We start from the raw sequence: 20,418 nt of genomic DNA on the forward strand, positions 1-20,418 counted from the left end.
AGGGACAATAAAGAATGGACAAAAGATACAAATGTAATGATTCAAATTAAGATGGATTAATTAAGATAGAATTAAGAAGAGTGAAATGTGTGGAGAAGTTAATATAGAAGACTTAGAATGGTAGATAAAATAAGTAATGATATGTAAGATGAGCATGAATATAATTGAAGTTCATGAAGAGAGAGATATCTGGGGCCAAGTTACTTTCCTAAAAGATTTTTTTTTGTTTTTCTTTTATGTTATATGTGTTGTGTGTTTATGTTTTTGGGAGAATTAGTGGAACCTTGCAGAAGTATAGAATGGGAATGATGGTGGTCAAGTCAGAAAGAAATAGATGAAACAATAATAATGAAACTGAATAAGAGTAAAGAGAGGTAAAGAGAAACTGGATTGTTGTGAATCAATAAAAGTGAATAACCTAAATGCAAATTAGGGGTTGAAAACCTGCACACTTGATTGGTCCTTATACAACAACTTGGGATTGGGCCAGAACCAGTCCCTGATTGGCCACTTTTGGGACTGTTCTTATTGGTTAGTAGTTTGAACCTGTTGCACATTTTCATTGGTTAATAGGGCAGCAGCTAACCCTATAAAAGGGTTACTGCTGCCCATAGCATTGCTCTGTTATGGTCAGATGTCTGGTCTCCATTATTCTCCATACTTAACACTGGCGACGAGGGTGGGATCCAGAGACCGAAGAGCTGACTAACCTACAGAGCAACTAACAGAGCATGTGGTTGAACACGCACCATCAACGGCAACATGGCCAGCGGTGTCGTACCACCCGCTCCATTCGACCCAGAAACCGAAGACTGGGAGTCGTATATGGATAGGTTCCAGATGTTTCTGGAGACCAACAATTTGAAAAATGCAACAGCCGGAAAAAAAAGAGCTATATTTCTAACCCATTGCGGCCCTACCGTATTTAAAATGGCAAAGTCACTTGCCAAGCCAGCAGAGGTAAAAGAGATGGACTGGGACGTCCTCGAGCCTTTACTACGGGCTCACTACGCGCCCACCGTGCCAACCTTAGTCCGAAGACACGAATATTACCGGAGGGACCAACAGAAAGGTGAAAGCCTCGCTGATTATATCGCGGACCTCCAAAACCTTGGAGGCCTCTGCGGATTCGCAGACTTAGAAGAAGCTCTCCGGGACCGTTTGGTTCTGGGCCTAGAAGACGGCACGATCCAGAGTAAAATTATGGCTAAGGGGGACATCAGTCTCACCGATGCCCTTAAAGAAGCCTCGGCAGCAGAGGCGACCAAGAAGTCGGCAGCCCGAATGCGCCGCACCAACGCACCGCTACGTAAACTCGCCACGGATACCTCGCCTCGCACAGAGAGACACCCGGTATCAACTCACCACGAAGACCTAGAGTCCCCGTCCGACAGCGATGGGGAAGAGGTCAACCGACTGCGAACGGAGCGAGATCAGTCCACACAACACTCCTTTCGACCGTGTGCCGGTTGTGGATCCAATCACCCACGATCCGGCTGCAAATTCCTCGACGCGCTCTGCCGAAATTGCGGGAGACGAGGTCACATCACAAAGGTTTGCAGAAGCAAACAAAACTCCAAACCCCGACAGGCTGAATGCCAGTCTTCAGGATTCTTCGGCACACACCGAGAAAAATTAAACCACTCCTACAGAAACAAACCGTCCACCACTTCCACCAGGCGTGAAGAAACCCGGCGGGAAGAGACCCACCAAACAATCACCATAGGCCACGCTACATCCCTTGATGCTGGGAAAATCCGAGTAAAGGTCGCCATCGAAAACAAACCTTGCGTGATGGAGGTAGACTCGGGATCTTCCCTCTCGATGGTATCATGGAAAACGCTCCAACAGCTCATTCCCACGATCCGCCGCCAAGACCTTAACCCTCAAAGGGTTATACTCAAAGACTATCAGGGCAACCGAATCCCCGTCGTCGGGTCCCGCAGATTCCAGGTCTCATTCAAGGACCGCACCGTCGCACTACCACTGACTGTCGTGGGTCGAGGTAGGCCTAGTCTTCTAGGCCTTCAATGGTTCAGGCCGCTCGGAATCACTGTAGCCGGAGTCCACAAGGCCGAAAGCGTCGATTGGGAAGAAGCACTCGTGCAAGAATTCCAAGACGTTTTCGCGAACGGACTAGGCAAGTATAAGGGGACCCCAATCTCGTTTAACTTGAACCCTGAAATAGCACCCATCCGCCTTAAGCCGCGTCGGGTGCCGTTCGCCTTAAAGCCTAAAATCGACGAACAACTCGATAAGCTGATAGCGCAGGGCGTACTGGAACCCACCGACCACGCCCGTTGGGAAACCCCGATAGTGACGCCTATCAAGCCTGATGGGTCCCTAAGAATTTGCGGAGACTACCGGGCCACATTAAACCATGCACTGCAGCAAAGTGCTTATCCAGTACCGGTAGTGCAACATTTACTCCATTCCCTGGGCGGCGGGAAAGTTTTCGCCAAACTAGATTTAGCCCAGGCGTATCAACAATTGCCTGTAGACCCAACCACAGCCGAGGCGCAAACGATCGTAACACATAGGGGCGCATTTAAATGCAACCGGCTCCAATTCGGGGTAAGCGTCGCCCCTGGAATCTTCCAGAGTTTAATGGAAAGGTTGTTACAAGGGATAAAAGGCGTTGTTCCATATTTCGACGATGTACTCATCACCGCACCTAACAAAGACATCCTAGAAAAACGACTCAGAGAGGTTTTGCGAAGATTCCAAAATGCAGGCCTCAGAGTAAAAAAAGATAAATGCCAGTTATGTACCGAAAAAGTAGAATTTTTGGGATATCTCCTGGACAGCCAAGGAATTCATCCCACCGAAGACAAATTACGAGCAATTAAAAAGGCACCCACTCCAAGGAACAAGGCAGACCTACAGGCGTTCCTTGGACTTATCAATTTCTATAATGTGTTTTACCCCACAAAGCAACAGTAGCTGAACCATTGCATAGACTATTAGACAAAAAAGCAACGTGGGTTTGGGGACAACGGGAACAACATGCTTTCCAACAAGTAAAGAAATTGCTAACTTCTGATTCAGTACTTATGCAGTACAACGAGACTCTGCCGCTCACTATCACGTGTGATGCATCACCTTTTGGGGTTGGGGCAATTCTGGCCCACGTGTTACCAAACGGAGCGGAGGCCCCCCATCGCGTTTTTTTCGCGAACCTTAGCTAAAGCTGAACGGAATTATAGTCAGCTGGACAAAGAAGCTTTAGCTATTGTTGCTGCAGTTAAAAGATTTCATGAATATGTTTATGGCCGTGCATTTACAATAATCACTGACCATAAACCGCTACTGGGGATCATTGCGGGTAATAGACCAACCCCGTATATATTGTCCCCCAGAATGACCCGTTGGTCTGAATTCCTGGCGGCCTACAACTACACCTTGCAACACCGCCCGGGGAAATCGATTCTCCACACTGATGCATTGAGCAGAACACCGCTCCCAGATGCTGTTGTGGATCCAGCTCCAACCCTCTCAACACTACAGATCGAAGCTCTACATGCACCACCCTTGACGGCTAGAGACATTGCTTTTGAAATGAAACGTGACCCAGTTCTGCAACACATACTACGCTGGGTTGAACGGGGGTGGCCGACGGACCAAATAGCACCTGAATGGGCGCCCTTCAAAGCCCGCCAAACCGAGCTGTTTTCCCAAAAAGGCTGTATCTTGTGGGGCAATCGAGTCGTAATTCCTGGCAAATTGCAACAGACTGTTTTGGCGGTATTGCATGAGGGACATCCGGGTATTGTGCGGATGAAATCACTCGCACGCAGCTATGCTTGGTGGCCGGGAATCAACAAAAGAATCGAGGCCTGGGTCGCTACGTGCCAATGTTGCCAGGACGTCAGGAACGCCCCACCTAAAGCAAGCCCAACCGAATGGGAAACGCCGAGGGGACCGTGGTCCCGTATTCATATTGACTTTGCGGGGCCTACCAAAGGCCACACTTTCCTGATTACTGTCGACGCCTATTCTAACTGGCTCGAGATTCATCGAATGCACACAACTACAACAGACTCAGTTATTAATAAATTAAACAGACTATTTGCCACACACGGGTTTCCGGACGTGTTGGTCTCGGACAACGGCCCACAGTTCACTGCATTGCCCTTTGAACAATATCTTGCTGATCGGGGCATCCGCCATGCGCTAACCTCGCCCGCGCACCCTGCGGCGAATGGACGTGCAGAACGCATGGTACAATTTGTAAAAAAGACCCTTCACAAAATGGAATTTGGCAACATCGACGAGAAAATCAATCGAATTTTATTGCTACAGCACATCACGCCCCACAGCGTGATCAACAAAACTCCCGCTGAACTTCTTATGGGGCGGAAAATACGATCGCACCTTGACCGGCTCCACCCCGCTTCGCACCGAAAAACCTTTCGGCTCCAGCAGCAAATGCCGGGAATTTAAGGTAGGCGATTTAATCTTTGCCAAAAACTTTTCCGGCGACCCGTTATGGATACCCGCAACCGTTACCCACCTCACCGGGCCTAGATCTTACCGCCTGCTAACAGACGATGGGAGGGTGTGGAAACGCCACATAGACCAGCTCCGATCGAGATTACCACCCAGCGGCCATGACTTCCCCGGTTCACCAACTCAAGGGGGAGGAAGTATCGAGGGACTTGACTTTGATACAACTAATAGCAGGTCAACGGGAGCCCTACAGCCCAGCGAAGCACCGGAACATGAAGCGGGGAGGGAGTTGACGTTTTCAGGGAACTTTAATACGGGGGAAAACGAACTACAAAACCCCGAAGAAACACGGAGTAGCAGAGACAACCACAGTGAATGCAGCACGGAATCGCCGTGCAGCGAAATAGAAGTTAACAAAGGTCATCCAAACGCTCCACCGGAACCGGACATTAGACAAAACCCGGTGGAGCCTCAGAAATCATCCAGGCAGACCAAACGGCCTGCCTATCTTGAGGATTTTATTACAGCTCCCCTCAAACGGAACCCAAGGGGGAGGGGTGTTGTGAATCAATAAAAGTGAATAACCTAAATGCAAATTAGGGGTTGAAAACCTGCACACTTGATTGGTCCTTATACAACAACTTGGGATTGGGCCAGAACCAGTCCCTGATTGGCCACTTTTGGGACTGTTCTTATTGGTTAGTAGTTTGAACTTGTTGCACATTTTCATTGGTTAATAGAGCAGCAGCTAACCCTATAAAAGGGTTACTGCTGCCCATAGCATTGCTCTGTTATGTTTTATCACTTTATTAAAGAGTTGAAGTCACTGGTCAGATGTCTGGTCTCCATTATTCTCCATACTTAACATGGATAAGAGGTTTTTGTATGCTTTATGGAAATGGTTTAAAATAGAATTAAGGTTTTATCTGACTTGTTAAATTTATAATGGAAAAAGGTTTAAGTATGTAATGGTTAATGATGATTTGTTTGTTTTTGAAAAAATTAATAAAACTTGTTTTTTTTTAAAAAAAACAATTGGAACGTATCATTTTCCTCAGGGTTATGGACTATTGTTTTTAACCATTTGGCTTTTAATTCCTGCATGCTGTCCAAAGTCACTTCTGTGGGATGAGTGGCCATATTCATTATTTATATTAAATAAATAAATAAATAAATAAATAGGAAAACTTCACTGTAAGAATTGAAGTCTAGTATTACTTGATTTGTCCCTATTTCTTAATGCTAATTAATTTTAGTATATTGATATCATAATATTACTACAAAGCATTACACAGGAAGTGAAGGTTCTATCAAAGACAGCATTTTAGTAATGACCAGGCTTTTAGATGGTTGTTAAATAATATTGTATTTCACTTACATCTTGTTTGTTTCAGCTGTTATGAGACATCAGAGTGGTTATTTCTAGCATTTTAGCACCAAATTTCAGTGACATTCAAGACCGGCCACTGAAAATCATTTGTTCATGTGTGAGAGTCAGAATTCTTTGTGTTAAAAGAGGATCTTGAAATATATTTATCTATTGCCTTTTCATTCCAGGTAGAGTTGAGATAGAATGATATGGATAAATGTCACTCAGTAAGATTGGTGGGGACTTGAATCTGGATCTTCTTCGGCTAATAATTTAACTGCACCACTACAGCAGTTTTTTTGAGGGCTGAGATGGGTATGGAAAAATTAGTTATATTATAGTCTTTAGCTACAAGCATTGCCTGGTTCCAAGGACTGCCATTAAAAAGCACAGCTAAATAAACAACTTGGAATATGATTACTTTAGTGCATTTTCCTGGCTTTATGCCATTTTATTGCCCTTCTAATGGCTATTAGATTAGATGTGTAAGACCTCTGGAAATGTACACATTGAAATATACAAGAAAGTAAATGGTTCCCACAGAGAATCTCACTTTTCTTTACTACAGATGATGGAGAGACTAATTTACCTTGCATTGATAAGCCATATTATGGGTGATAAGTTTAAAAACAGGTTCATTCATAGTTTTTATTATGCTCTATGCAGCTATGATTTTTATTGCAGAAAAGGGACCCTACTGGGAGACTGACAGTTGTTATAATCTAGTATTTTTATTTTTTCTTTAAAAAGACAAGGTAATGACATTTTTAATCCAAGTACTATGAAAAGCTGTGGTATTGAATTACTTTTGACATTAATTTTTAAATAAATATATATGGTATTTCCCAAATAAATTTCAAAGATAGGATTAGCAGCAGTGCTTTCAAAAAACCAATGACAGCTTGGTAATTTTCAGCTTTCTATTTTGCATTCAGTGCAGTTCCTCCAGGGCAATAAAAGTAAAAAAAAACACCTACCCGGTCAATGGAAGCTTTGCTTTGATCATTAGAATTTTGTTGGACCTGATTTACCACATTTTCTTTCTTTATTTAATGTAATGGATGCCTAGTAAGTGCTATTCACTAAGCAATGTGCAGCCCATAATAAAACCATAAAAATACAAAAATAGAATTCAGAAACAGCACTAAGACTGCCAACCTAAAGATGAGAGAACTAAAACAAGCTTGTACCAAGCTCTCATGTTCACAAGATTAAATTTTTCAAGGAATCAATTGGATTTTATTCATAAATACAGTCATAGTGACATTTTATCACAAGAGTACAATATATTTTAGCAGCACGTTTCTTCACTGAGGTTCAAAAGCTTGTTTTAGGAAGTAGATGAATATACACTTTGGAAAAGAGAATCCATTTTACGATTATTGCAATTGCAAGTACATCATAATAATTAAAGCAGTTTTCCTGTCACAAGGTAAATGCTGTCTAATTGAATAAACAAAAGAATTTGTGCCTTTGATATGCATGTTTTATTTTAAATTCAAATAATCAGTTATTACATTTCAGTTACCAAGAATTTAATGCTTCTTGAAAATCATACTTCTACTCTTCTTGTTTATTTGATAGAGTTCAGATCTGATATGGGAACTTGGTTCAAGTTCAGCCATGAATTCAATATCTGGCTTTCAAGTTGATTGTTCCATTTTTACCTAGGTTCCATATGCATAAAATAGGAATAATTGTGGTCTATTTGAGATGCTATAGTGGCAAAAGTAACAGAATTTGAAAAATGTAACACATTCTATTAATATAATCATGATGATATTGATTATTTATAGATGTTCATGTTCCTTCTGATCTTAATCCCCTAGCTTGTACAGATGTGTAGTACAGATATGACACTGAAATAATTTCTGCTACAGTGGGAAGGATCGAATGACATATGAAAGAAAACAGTTTGAATTTGCTGAATTACCTTGGCTTAAGGGATCCCAGTTCAGTAGATTGCAGTCCTAACATCAGCTTTATGGAGAGCTAGAATTTTTTTTTGTTTTGGTCTTTTAATGACCCTGTAATCCTTTGCAGTTGGGGCAACTGAATGGAGCTAAGTGTTTACTGGCTGGATGCCCTTCCTGTTGCCAATGCAGAGTTTGCAGTTGATATTTATTCATTGTGCCCAGAGAGAGAAATATCTGCCACTAGCTAGGACTGAATTCACAGTCTCCTGATTATGAGGTGGGAGCTCCACCTCTAGGCCACCTCTCCACTCGATAGAGAGCTAGGATGATAGGTAAAAAATGTTAGTCTAATGAAGAACAACTTATTTAAGACAATTTTTGGCATCTTATTTCTTCATTTATTACTACATACATCTCTGTATTTGGGGTCTCTCGAAGTAGGTCTATAACGATCATGTTTGCTGGGATTGAGATTGTTCAACAGGGTTGGGGGCCCTAAATCCCAGAATCCCAGTTCTGGGTGAAGAAGGATAATGGGTAGCCAGGAGCACTATGCAGTTCTTGATTCTAAAATGCAATATATAGTACTTGATTCTCAGATGAAAACAAAATGTTTGACAGCAAGATAAAATCTAAAATAGAATTATTTATATCAACACATTTGGGACTTTTGACAGGGAACAATAGTGAACGTGCTTGAGGCTTCCCTCTAGGGACTCCCAAGACTTCCAAGAAATAGGAAGAGGAAGAAGTATTAGGTATATTTGCTGCCTTGATTATTTATAAAAAATAATAAAGGAAGATGAACATAAAAAAATAACTATTTGAACAATCAGATCAATTGGTTTTCATTCAAAACAATAAAACAAATAAGTGAAATGATAGTTCCTAGATTTATTTGATTGTTTTTGGGTTTCCATATATACATACAAGTAGTCCTCAACTTATGACCATAATTGAGCCCGAAATTTCTGTTGCTAATTGTTGTGAATTTTGCCCCATTTTACGCCCTTTCTTGACACAGTTGTTGACAAGTGATTCATAGCAGTTGTTAAGTGAATCTGGCTTCCCCATTGACTTTGCTTGTCAGAAGGTCACAAAAGGTAATCACATGACCCCAAAACACTGCAATCATCACATGACCATGGGATCCCACAACAGTTGTAAGTGTGAAAAATGGTGATAAATCACTTTTTTCAGTGTCGCTGTAACTTCGAACGGTCACTAAATGAACTGTTGTAAATCGAAGACTGCCTAGGTAGTCAGAACTACATGGACCAAAACAAAACAAAAGCATAAAAATTCAAGGAGAATAAAGATTAGCTTGTTACCTGATGAAAAATAAATAAAGTAACCAGTATGAGCCTGTGTCAAATTAGCATTTTAGCTCCAGATCACATACTCTTTTAAAAGTCTGTAAGAATTCTGATACATTTCCTTGGTACAGATAATTTCAAATATACAATGCCCTTAACTGCATAAAAGAAGAAATAATGAAGGAATCTTCTTCCTGTGTGGGCTACCTACCTTCAACGTCATGTTCCAGGTCCCTTCAGTGCTGAAATATGGTAAGCCCCTGTGAGGAAGTGGAAATTCTCTGTAGTAGACCCATTACATTGAAGTATTTTCATCGAGGTATCCCTGGCACCATATTTACCGTCTTTTTGGTGCTAAACAAAGGCCTTTTTATTTCTTCAGAATATTAAATAGATTAATGCATAAATTTAAAATATATATGTTTCACAGAGGCTTTTAAACTATTCTGGTTTCTGCTTTTATTATTTGAATATTTAAATAATTTTGTTTATTCTGTGACAGAATTTAATGAATATTAAAAAAAGTTGTTTTAATGTATTACAAATCTATGAATAAATTCCTATTTGGAGAGCAGTTTTCCCATTTTAATAAAGAAATAAATTGAATACCTTATAAATTAGAAAGTTGTGAACATATTAATACTCAGGCACCAATTCCCCAAAATTGCTGCAGATAAAAGGAAAACTAATTCTTGGAATTCTGAATCTCTGGTTTACACCAGGCTTATATTAACTAATTACAGCCATAACAATTCAACAACCCTAAAATAAGATGTGTGAAATTGTACATAATACTTGTAACAGTTGTAACAATATTGTACAGCTGCATAATCCTTCTGTTAATCTGGTGCAACCTTCTAATAAATTTCCATAGAAGTTGGGTATAGAAAATCACTGTCATAATGTGACTATAGCTTGCATTCCCAGAATTGTTTGAACCTAAACTTCTGTCCTTCCAGTATATACCCAAATAGCTTTTCAAGGGTATACCAAAAAGTCGGGCGACCTGATATTTTGGATGGTAAGAGAGAAGCACTGAGAACTCAAATCTTGATTGTGGTAGTTGATATTTTCCCTCAAATCTCTTCAGACCTCATAGACAGGAACAATATTTAGAAGTGTCAATGTTATTTAAGGAAGGCTAGTTGTACATGTTTCCAGACTACTGATGACTATTGGAAATCTCCAGAATTGTAAAAATGAGAAAGAAAAATTGCAGGAGTAAGAAATCTCTTCTATGTTAAGATTGCTTACTGGTTAAAAAGCAAGCTGCAAAAGTAATCAGACAAGAAGAGGCCAAGTCCTTCATTGCTTTCATACATGGTGTAGTTTCTTCTCTATCTGTCTACTCCTGACTGTAGTGGTCCATTCTGTCTATTTAAAAGCACAAATTAATAGCGAATGCCATGGCCATACTATTTCTGAATTGAAAAATATTGAGCTGCTGATAATCATTTCAGAAAGACAGTGATTTACTTAATCACTGTGAAACAATCATATTTGGGACCACCCAAATATAGATAAGATATATAGAAGTACAGGAAGCTGCAGGACAATGTAAAATAAGCTCATGTTAGAATTAAATTGATCAGTTTTCTTTAAAAAAATGCAGGTGAATTTTATTAATGAATATTTTAACATGGAATATATATTTTTCAACCACAAATTTTCTTCTGGTTATGAAGCAAAATTTATTCTTTGGACTACAGCAGGAGTCCCCAAACGTGGCAACTTTAAGACTTGTGGGAATTCTGGGAGTTGAAGTGCACAAGTCTTAAAGTTGCCGAATTTGGAGATTTCTGGACTACAGGAAGATAAAATAAGGTGTGATGTATTACACCTTATTTTATATACCAGGTAAAGCTGCCAATAAAATGTAGCCTCACAACTAACTACATTTATGCTTTATGTGTATATCTACAGAGTATACATTCATTAGGAGGGACTGACATTTTTTAAAATAAAGGAATTGCTAATTTTTGAATTTTGTATTTCCTGCATGGTGGAAGCAACTACCTATTGGTATATTTCCAAAGGTAAGCATTAGCTGCTTTCTTTGTTTAAGAAAAAAACAACAACCCTACCTAAATGATGGGAGTTCTCATTGAGACTTGAAAGCAATGTACAGCAATGTACAGCAAGAGGATGCTTTCTCACCTTGAATTTGAAGAGCTTCAGGATATCAAGAGCTTCACGATATCCCAAATTACAATTCCACAGAGTAATTAGTCATAAAATAACTAGTTAGTAGAATTGTACTAATTAACATTTAATTTTGGGGAACCGAAACCGTGAAGATAAGATATGATATGCCTTACCATATGAGTTTTATGCTTAACATTATACAAATCTTAGAGAAAGAGAAGGACCTGGCAAAATGATAAAGGGAGTGGGGGACAATTTTATTTTGTACATATTTAGCTGTAAAAACTACATTTCCATCTAAGATACGTTGATTAGAACCACTTTTTGTTCTTCACATACTATATATCTGTAATCTGTGGTGAAGTTCTCTAAATGTCAAATGCATCCCGTATAAGATATGTGACAAACATTTAGAAAATATGAATATTAAAAGCCACATATTAAAAAAGGAACTGGTGAAAAAGTTTTCTATTAAGTTAAAGGCTACAATTTATGGGAAAAGAGAAATGCTTATGAACAAATATACAAATATTTGACATCTGTTAAATAAAATCAGAAAGTGATGTATAAAACAAGAATACTAAAGATTTTGAAAACAGAAAGAGAAATTGTCAAAAAGTATTAAGAGAAAGTACATGCGGGAAGTGGAGGGATAACCTACCAATATATAATACCATCTGATTGCTTATTTCTTTAAGGCAATTTCATTCTATCCTTCATCTAAAAATTCCCCCAGAGCAATTTTAATCAAATTAATGAAACAGAGGCTTATTCACCCATAGGCTTATAAACAAAAAATGTATGGTATCAAAGGGGAAAGGATGAAGACAGACCAAATAAGCAAGCTCAATTGCTAGGTTTGTTAAATTGTAAGTTAAATTGTAGCACTTACAAGGACTGATTGGGGCATAATTCAGAGAAAAAGGAACTTGATAAAACTGAATCTTTAGTGGGGCTGATAACAATGGCCTTGCTTTCCATTTCTTTTTCCCTTGCTGCATAATTTCTGAGTGCCATCTCTTTCAATTCTGCCACATTGGGTGGAAATTCAGAGAAGGCATCTCCAACAGACTTTCATAAGAGAGAGACTGTGATAGCTCAGATATATTGACCCCCAGTTGCACAAGGATTTATAGTTTATAAGCTTCATATATAGAACAATATGCACAATATGCAGTGGAACTGTTTTAACAAGGAATCCCAGGAGAGTAATCACTGCCAGCTATCAATCACACATTTTGAACCAGCTGAGATTCTTTTCAGTTATTGAGCTTTTCACAGGACTCCAATGTGTCATTATAGTCAGACACAACAGAACAAGCACACAGAAGGCACAATAATTTTATCTGTGCAAATGTATTTCTGGCTAAGAAAGCCAGTTTGGTGTAGCAGTTAAGGCACAAGCTAGAAGTTGAAAGACCATCAGTTCTACTCCCATTTTAGGATTGAAGCCAGCTGGGTGACCATGGCCTGTCTCTCTCTCTCTCAATCCTAGGAAGGAGGCAGTGTAGCAAAATCTTGCCAAGAAAACTCCAGGCAGTCTTCAGGAATCAACACCCAGCTTGAAAGCACAATCCTCCCCACTTTTGAACATCAACCTAATCTTAGCATCGATGTTCAAGGCTTTGTCTTCAAGTAGAGTATGACTCAATCCACTCAGTCTGAATATCTTCCTGTATCTAAATTTGAATTAACTAATGAGCCATCAGATTTTTGTCTATTTGTCTACTGTCATCAGACATGACTTTGGTTCAGAAACCTAATATCTTCAGTCTTATTAGCCTGTGTTAAATACCATCAAAGACCAGCTAGAATCCTGAGAGGCAACAGAAGCTGTGATTTTGCACTCTTTAACCACCACTTTCTGATATTATCTCTTAGAAAAGGACCAGAGCATCTACAAGCAGGTTGTCCAAGTCCCAATTCAACAAATTTAGAAGGATAATCCAGACAAACTATATTTTCTGTTATGACTTCTTTTCTTTGCAACCCTGTATGTGAAATCTCCCCGACCTATTACTCTCTAGAAATGTTGAAAATCCAGGGAGCTATAATCTAGAAATTACTAGCTAGGAGAAAACTATTGTACAGGACTACTTAGAAATACATTATTGCTTTCAGTGGGGCTTTCTGGAATAGAAACAAGAAAAAAAAATGAGAATTAGCAATGAGTCTGAACATATTGTACAAGTGATCTGCCAATGACTTATAGAATAACTGACCTTTGATTAAGAAAATTATTGGAATCAATTCAATTAGGTTTTAGTATACTTTTTGGAATGGCAATTCTAATCTGGATTTTTAGCATTGTGCTCCGTAATTACACATGTACCACCAATCTCTCTCTCTTAGTGAAACTTTATTATGAAATGGTATGTTTCTCATGGATAAGATGTTCGTAAAACTTATCTAATCATCTATATAAAATGTTTATAATCAAGCATGAGTTTTGAATTACTGATTATAAATGAACAACTTTATTAATGAACAACTACTTGGCTAACTATTCTTCAATCAGGAGGTTTAATTGATCTGAAAGTGTTCCTTTGGTTAGGAGGTGACAAATGTCCTTTTGGAAGACATACTCAGAGCCAAATTGTAACATGCCAATCTTAGAACTGTCAGTTGCTGCTTAATTTTATTTTCTCAGATGGTATGCAAGAAATAACCTTGATTTTTATAAGTTTGTTTTCAATTTTATATCTTGATTAATGTACATGATTAAATGTAATAAGAAAACAGGATAATTGGCACACAAAGACCTTTTACTGATAATGTTGTAATGCTTTCTGATAGCATTCTTATCAACCAACTAGTTGTTTAGATTTGTTTTTCAATACAAAACATTATTAAGTATTGAATATTTATTCCTCATTTTAAAGGTAGTATAATGCTGAATTTTTCCAAGAAAGGGTAGTTATTCTTGCAGTTTTTACTCTGTGGTAGTTAGACTTTTATATATTGTATTATTGTTATACTATGTACATATTTTTTCTCAACAAGTCCCAATTTCTTTTTTGGTGTAGAGCAAGGTGGTAGTGAGTTTGTTGGTTCAGGCCAGAATCATTCCAATTCAAAATTGGGCAGGAATTTTTGTCCTCAATCAAGTTTTAGGTTAAGATGATTCCAGTACTCTTAATAAGTAGCTCACTCAGTATTACATTTGATGAAATAAATGAACAAATGAAGACAGAAAAATATTTCTGTGCTCATTGGATAGTTAATATGTGTTTGATTAACAACTTCAGATATCTGAGACTCTTTTTTCCTTTGACCTAGGTTCAAATCACCATGTTAACTATTAATGAGATGCAACAAATCAGTTTTACAGCTCTTTAAGGATACTGTATTCTACAGAAAGTACATTGCCAAGTAATGAATTGCTTTACTCTTTTCTGGCTGTTGTAATCTGTTGATAAATACTTCCAGAACATGAAACTGGAATTCTGATTTCAGGATCTAGTTGTAGATACATATTGTAAGTGCATATTTGTAGAATGGGTGCACTAACAACAAAGCATACTCATTACTTTTTTTAAAAAAAAGAAAATGTTAAAATGTTAAAAGAACCTTTTTCTCCTAAGTTTGCTTGAGCAAATTATTTTTTCTTTTGAGAGGGAAAGGTCTCACACTTCTTTCCTTTCTCTTCTAGGTAAATCCTAGAGTAACCAAGGTATTAGAAACATGTACAATACATCTCCACACAGATATTTAAATGACTCACATTTCTTTCGGTTGAATTGTGAAGTTGCTGCTACATAACAAAAGTTCTGTGGAAGAGTACTGATCCATGTTTTTGCTACTTATAAACTGTATGACAAACATAGGCTTTTGTGGCCGTGTGTAAAAGTTTGTAAAGGTGTATAATAAAAATGGGGAAAGTTAGAATAAGATATGCTGAATTAGTATCATAACTCCACCCATTGTGCTATGTTATGCAATGACAATATTTTGATTATCAGTCATTGAGACTAAGGGAAAACAAGTGTTGATTGCAGTTTCTGGACTGAAGAAACGGACCATTTTCAGATTTATGTACAGTAATGAGAATTTCAGACCCAATTCTGAACATGGATATGGCAAATTACTCTGAAGTCTTAGATCCAAGTTATGTTAATTTAGAGTTTGAAACCATACAGGTGTTGTACAATGGCAATGGTGAGTATGAATTATTATATTTATGAATGAGTGAGGAAGTAAAGGAGACTGGGTGAGTCAAATATTTTACTTTTCATAATTCAGGTGAGGATTTAAAAAAAATATTTTTATATTATTTAAATTTTGTTTTTTTTATTCATGAGTAAATGTATGTTAACAAATTAATACATCTTTGATTGTTGAAAAGTTTGTAGGATATAACCTATCGATGAATCCTACCATTAATGGATTAATCCTATTTATATAATTGGTAAGACTTTTATACTATTGGCTTAAATTTTGAGAACTATATTAGATGAATAGGAGAGCTATTTAAGATATTAATGTATAATGAATCTTCTAGGAAATAATAAAACAAAGACATACAGTAAAAATAATTTGTTGAAATAATTGGATACATTTACATATTATAGGAATCAAAAAATCTCATGGATGGAAGTAACTCTTTCCTAGCATTAGAGACTTTTCTGAAGATTTAAGTCTTTGCATAAGTATTTAAATTAGGGTAATTTAAGCTTAGTCATTTTTTCCTTGAGTGAGAACTTTTTGAATGAGAAGATTTAATGCTTTTGCCCATTTGTTTTGTTGGCTGTTCACAGTATTCTCACAGTATTCTTCAACCTGAAAATTAAAATATGGCAATACTATTCCAATCTTCTTTCTTCTAAGCTCAATTTTGCTTCTATAGATGCCACAGGGAATACCACTGCTTTCACAATTCTGATTATGATTTTGACTGTCTGCTCTTCCCCAGTGCTCATTTGTGACTGATTTCTTGACTGCTTATTTCTTTACTGTTGATAGTTGAACTTAAAAAGCAGAAGGTATCCCCCATTTTGATATCTTCATTACTAATTATATGGCTTGTTGTTCTACCTGTTGCCATTTTATTTAATTTTAGTCCTATTTTTCACTTGCTCCTTAACTTTTATTGGTAGAATTTGCAGAATTTTTATCTAGTGAAGTAGTGTCATAAGCATAGTACAGGTTGTTGATATGTCTTCTTTCAGTATTAAAATCATGCTCATCTTACAATTTAGGTTCCTTTAGTATATGTTCACCATATACTATAACAACTGAGGGAAGAGTATGCAGATTTATCACATACCTTTGGTAACCTGAGCAAATCTGTTTCATCATGTTCTGTCCAAAATGTGGTTTCCTGATCTGTATATAAGTTTTCAATGAAGATAATGAGATGTTCTGGGATTTTCATTTTTCTGAGCACATTCCATCGCTTCTTGTTTTTTCTAAGACCTCTCTGAAACTATTAAGTCCCATTTTTTCTTGGCTTTGGCTTACCTTTTTGGTGATTTCATGGTTCTGATACCCAATTTGCTTTCTTTTCTTTCTTCATTTATGGCACAGTCTTGTGTTATTTTTAAGGCTCTTAATAACTTTTAAGTCTTGCTTAGTCAGTTAATAACTTTTAAAGTTAAACCCATAACTGCTCTGGTTCTCTATCAATGAAGTTCAAAGTTTCAAAACAATTCCTGAAGTTCTCTTTGAAAAATGGTAAGTATATATTCAAGATCATATAGTAGAAACTGTATGGCTTTCTTCTTTAACTTAACTTGGAACTTACACATGAGAAGTTCATTATCTGTTCCAGAGTCAGTACCAACCATATCTTTGTTGTTATAATTTAGCGGTCTCCAACCAGTGGGCCGTGGCCCACTGGTGGGCTGTGAGAAAATTTTGGTGGGCCACGGAGAAATCTCACTCCCAGAACACCCCCCCAAAGCAATTAATCCAGGCTGCACAGAAACACAAGGCTGCACCACCCACATGGCCTGCGGGAACCCTCCCCACCCACTCACTCCTTACCCAGTAAACTTGCCTACTAAATTGCTATTTTTCCTTTTTCTGACCATCATCTGTTCTGCTGTGCCGGGAGATTTAGATTAGCTAGGAACCAGGAAATGGTTGGATTTTTTGCTTTCTAGCCAGTCTTTAGAACTTCAGTTCAGCACAGCCAAACCTCACATAGGACTGAAGGTTTGCTTGCAGGCAAATTCAGTGTAGACTCATGGCAAGCAAATTTGAGAAACTGACCTAGCCAATGGCAGATAGATAGATCACTGAATGATTCTGTGAGCAACTCAATCTGCCTGCTTTGCCTGATTTTGGGTAAAAGTTGCTCTTTTTTATAAAAAATTCAATATTTACATGCATGGTGTGTTGTGAGTTAATTTTGTGAGTTTGCTTACTAGCAAATTTTATGAGTTTGCTTGCAAGCAAATTTTATGTGACAGACTGAGCTAGCCAATGGCAGATAGATAGATCTCTGAATGAATCTGTGATTCTGTGAGCAACTCAATCTGCCTGCTTTGCCTGCTTTTGGGTAAAAGTTGCTCTTTTTTATAAAAAATTCAATATTTATATAAATATTTATAATATTTACATACAAGCCATGCCCAGTCAGTCACATGACCACCAAGCCACACCCACAAATTAGGCCATGCTCACATTACCGGTTAGTGGTCCCTGGGATCTAAAATTATGAGTTTGGTGGTCCCTGAGGTCTAAAAGGTTGGCGACCCCTGCTATAATTGACTCCTGCACTTTCTTTTAGCAACAATACAGTCAATTTGATTTTCATGTACTACATCTGGTGATATCCATGTATAAAGACATTATTTGTTTGGTTGGTGGTTGGCTTTGAAGTAATTACTGGAGTGGCTGAAATTGTGAAGTTAGTCTCCTGCTTCATTTTGGTTTCCTAAGCAATGCAATCCAACTACAGTTTCCACTTTCATGTTCCAACTTTAGTATTCCAGTCTTCAATCACAAGCAACACATTTTGGTTGCACGTTTGGTCAATTTAACATTGAACTTGATCATTAACCTCCTCTTTTTCTGCATCGGTGGTTAGAGCATTTGGAGCTTAAGATTCGAATGATTGTCATATTAAAGGGTTGTCCACAAGTCTAATCAATATTATTCAGCCATTGATTGCTCTGTAGACAAGTAGTGTTCTTGCTATACCCTTTCTAACTATAAAAGCAACTTTGTTTCTTCTTTGTTTTTCACATTTTTAGTAATAAATAGTGTGATTTTCTGACTGAAAGTGTCTGATCTCAGTCTGTCTCAATTCACTGATGCCTAAGATATCAATTTGTAGTTGTTTCATTTTATCTTTCACTGTGTTGAGCATTCATGCTGCTTATGTTCCATGATGCTACTTGTAATTCTATCTATGCAGCTTTGGCTTTTCTTTCCCCATATTCCCCCATCAGCAACTAGACATCCTAAATACTTGAATCTAGATACATCATAAACACCATTAGTACTCTGATAGATCATTGTTTCTTTCTCAGTAACATGTCAAGTGCTATCCAACTGAGAGACCCATCATCTGGCACTATATCATCAGTCATTTTATATTTTCCGTTCATATGGTTTTCTTGGTAAAATATAAGAATGGCTTACCATTGCCTTCTCCCATAAGTTAATGCTTTTACCATTGTCACTAAAGTGATCGTCTGTCTCCAGAATCTTTCTTTGTTGCTGTTGCCCTGGACGGGTCTTTGTGCACTTTTGCTGGGCAGCTGGAAATAAATACTCTTGGAATACACAGCCAATGTTTTTCATGCATTCCTCACATAAGCAATCCCCTTATTACGATAAGATAGTGCAACTGGACTTAGGGTAGAATTAGTGGCTACTTTGAAAAATATTCTTATGTCTGTTCAGAGTGGATATATTTAACATGTTGTACAGTATACTTCTAGACTGCCAGTATGCAAATAATAGTTATTTATTAACTATGATAAATCTTGGCAATTAGCTGAGATAATTTCTTGCTATTTGATTAGAGTAACTTTTAACTTTAGTTGGATTTGAATTGTCAGTGCCTAGATTTATTTTTCCTTCCAATACAGCCATGACTGAGTCAGATATAAAGCAAATCAGGCAGATATGGCTCTAAGAGGAGACAGAAGAAAGAACAAATGTTTGACTGAATTACTTTTTTATTCAGTAATGTTAGTTGAAACAAATAGTATTGTTGCACTTTTTTTAAAGGATAATTCTATATTTCAAAATTAAGTAACAAAATGAAAATAGAGTTGACCTTTCATTATCATGATCAATAGTAACAGAGAAAATGTGCTCAGGTTATTTTGATGAATGTACTCATTTTATTTATTTAAATATACCCATATTTCATATATATTTGACCTGCTGATTAATCAAATGAAAGAGATTTAAAACAGGAGATTGGAAGAGTGAATAAAATTGTGGGCAGAATTGGAGAAAAGCAACCCAAGCAATGTATTTTCCACTTATATGAATAGTTTGATTATTTATAGACTATTATAAACTAAATTTAGTATAAGATCAACTGAATTTCAATGTATCAATATGTACACTAAAAAAAGGCAACAAAAGTTTAGAAAATGGAATTGCAATACTTGGAGACAGCTGAATAAAAGATAAACAACTGGAGAAAATACAAAATGCAAAGACCTGCATTTTGAAGTAGAAGTAGAATATCTGTGGCAAAAGAAAGCAAAGTTAGTACTGGTAGAAATAGATAACTTGGGTATAATCCAAAAACATCTGCAGAATTGCAGTGTGTAATCTGCAGGTCCTCCAGCACTCACAATTTCTGCTCAAGTAGCAAGTGGCAGTTGGGGCCAGGACAGCCTTCACTCAGTTTCAGGTTGTGTGTCACTTATATCCTTTCCTGGATTGAGAAGCTCTCTCTTCAGTCTGTCATGCCCTGGTAATCTCCCAGATGGATTACTCCAATGTGCTTTACATGGGGCTACTCTTAAAGAGTATTTGGAAACTGCAACTGCTGCAGAATCCAGCACTGCAAATGTTTTGGGTATCCATAGGATAGTGCATTTAACACCTCTGCTATGTGAGTTGCGCTGGGTGCCAGTTTGCTTTCAAGTCCAATTCAAGATGTTGGTAATCACCTATAAAGCCCACTCAGGACAAGGAACTAGTATACCTGAGAAACCATCTAGTCCCAATTACATCTACTTGTCCCATCGAGTCAAGCAGGAGGACATTCTATTTATCCCATCAATCAAGGAGTTCAACTGGTGGGATC

At 37.7% G+C, this 20,418-nt stretch overlaps 1 protein-coding gene across 3 annotated transcripts in view; it reads left to right on the forward strand.

The window, feature by feature from the left end:
- HNF4G (hepatocyte nuclear factor 4 gamma) overlaps positions 1 to 20,418 on the forward strand; it is a 94,850-nt gene that overhangs the window by 34,003 nt on the left and 40,429 nt on the right. The window lies entirely within an intron of this gene.

This window comes from Notechis scutatus, chromosome 3 (genome assembly GCF_049901735.1).
Source record: "Notechis scutatus isolate UNSWTSFEM ecotype Mainland chromosome 3, rNotScu1.2, whole genome shotgun sequence".
Taxonomy (NCBI): Eukaryota; Metazoa; Chordata; class Lepidosauria; order Squamata; family Elapidae; genus Notechis; species Notechis scutatus.